Raw genomic sequence first — 2,528 nt, 5'->3', positions numbered from 1 at the left:
GTGAAAGTGGGAACCTGAAACAGAAGTGAAAGTGGGAACCTACTACAGACTCTTTCATATCTACACACCATCTACACACCATAACCACTGTTTCCCTACCAGAAAACATGTGATACCCTAAAGTGTTGTGTATTAACGCACCCAAATTCAGAAGGAAAGATGGCTTGACTGTGTTTGGTGAGTGTCGGCTCACTTGACCGCAATTAAATACCCAGTGACATAGGCTTGTCAAGGTACAGTATATTAAACTTATAATTTGAAAGACCCATAGACATACACTATGTACACAAAGGTATGTGAACACCCCCACAAATTAGTGGATTTGGCTATTTCAGCCACACCCTTTGCTGACAGGTGTATAAAATCAAGCACACAGCCATGCAATCTCCATAGACACGCAGCCATGCAATCTCCATAGACCAACATTGGCAGTAGAATGGCCTTACTGAAGAGCTCAGTGACTTTCAACGTGGCACCCTCATAGGATGCCACCTTTCCAACAAGTTATTTTGTCAAATTTCTGCACTGCTAGAGCTCCCCGGTCAACTGTAAATGCTGTTATTGTGAAGTGGAAAAGTCTAGGCGCAATAACAGCTCAGCCGCTAAGTGGTAGGTGGTAGGCCACACAAGCTCACCGAACGGGACCGTCGACTGCTGAAGCACGTAGCGTGTAAAAATCATCTGTCCTCGGTTGCAACACTCACGGCCGAGTTTCAAACTGCCTCTGGAAGCAACGTCAGCACAATAAGTGTTCGTCGGGAGGTCATTAAATGGGCTTCCAGCCGCACACAAGCCTAAAATCACCATGCACAATGCCAAGCGTCGGCTGGAGTTGTATAAAGCTCACCGCCATTGGACTCTGGAGCAGTGGAAACACGTTCTCTGGAGCTACACCATTAGGCAGTCCGACAGACGAATCTGGGTTTGGCGGATGCAAGGAGAGAGTTACCTGCCCCAATGCATAGTGCCAACTGTAGAGTTTGGTGGAGGAGTAATAACGGTCTGGGGCTTTTTCATGGTTCGGTTACACATGGAATAAACAAAACATACAGTCAATAATACAGTAGAACAAAAGAAAACAAAAAGTCTATATACAGTGAGTGCAAATGAGGTAAGTTAGGGAAATAAATAGTTTAGAACAACAGATTTTTACCTGGCCAGCTCAGGGATTCAAGCCAGCAACCTTTACCAGTTACTGGCCCAACACCCTAACCACTAGGCTAACTTGGCAGCTCTGGGTTTGATCCAGCAACCTTTTGGTTACTGGCCCAATGTGCTAACCACTAGGTTACCTGCCACCTCAGCAAAGAGGTGACCAACTCTATATTAATGTTCGACGAGCAGGTATCCACATACTTTTGGTAATGTAGTGTATGACTGGGGTGCAATGTCCCCTGGTGGTCATTAAGTAGTATGGTAAAGCTGGAATATTAACTAACAACATTTTAGTCATTTAGCAGATGCTCTCATCCAAAGCGATTTACAGTAACGAGTGCATATATTAATGGCGTTGCAAGCACCATTAATTGGGGACACAAACCAATCTGAATTCATCATGAGGGTCTGCATGCCCACAACCATACACAATGTAAAATACCTGGTGAGTCTAGTACCGTAAAAAAGTGCAACCCGTTTGTTTATTCCTTGTAGTATCCGAGACAAGACTTCCCAGACTTCCCGTATCCCAGATATGACTTCCCAAATACAATAAAAACTCCGGTACAATAATACATAAGATGACCTGTTTCTTGATTTTACTTTAACTGGAAACAATTGGACACAATTAAGGTTGTCCGTAACAAAACTGGGGCCCCACAAGGGTGCGTTCTGAGCCCTCTCCTGTACTCCCTGTTCACCCACGACTGTGTGGCCATGCACGCCTCCAACTCAATCATCAAGTTTGCAGATGACACTACAGTGATAGGCTTGATCACCAACAATGATGAGACGGCCTACAGGGAGGAGGTGACGGCCCTCAGAGTGTGGTGTCAGGAAAATAACCTCACACTCAACGTCAACAAAACAAAGGAGATGATCGTGGACTTCAGGAAACGGCAGAGGGAGCACCCCCCCTATCCACATCGACGGAACAGTAGTGGAGAGGGTAGAAAGTTTTAAGTTCCTCGGCATACACATCACAGACAAACTGAATTGGTCCACCAACACAGACAGCATCGTGAAGAAGGCGCAGCAGAGCCTCTTCAACCTCAGGAGGTTGAAGAAATTTGGCTTGTCACCAAAAGCACTCACAAACCTTTACAGATGCACAATCGAGAGCATCCTGACGGACTGTATCACCAACTGGTACGGCAACTGCTCCGCCCACAACCGTAAGACTCTCCAGAGGGTAGTGAGGTCTGCACAACGCATCACCGGGGGCAAACTACCTGCCCTCCAGGACACCTACACCACCCAATGTCACAGGAAGGCCAAAAAGATCATTAAGGACAACAACCACCCGAGCCACTGCCTGTTCACCCCGCTATCATCCAGAAGGCGAGGTCAGTACAGGTGCATCAAAGCAGGGA

Source organism: Oncorhynchus gorbuscha, linkage group LG23 (genome assembly GCF_021184085.1).
Source record: "Oncorhynchus gorbuscha isolate QuinsamMale2020 ecotype Even-year linkage group LG23, OgorEven_v1.0, whole genome shotgun sequence".
Classification (NCBI taxonomy): domain Eukaryota; kingdom Metazoa; phylum Chordata; class Actinopteri; order Salmoniformes; family Salmonidae; genus Oncorhynchus; species Oncorhynchus gorbuscha.
The sequence above is the reverse complement of the archived record's forward strand: the minus strand, read 5'-3'. Positions refer to the sequence as shown.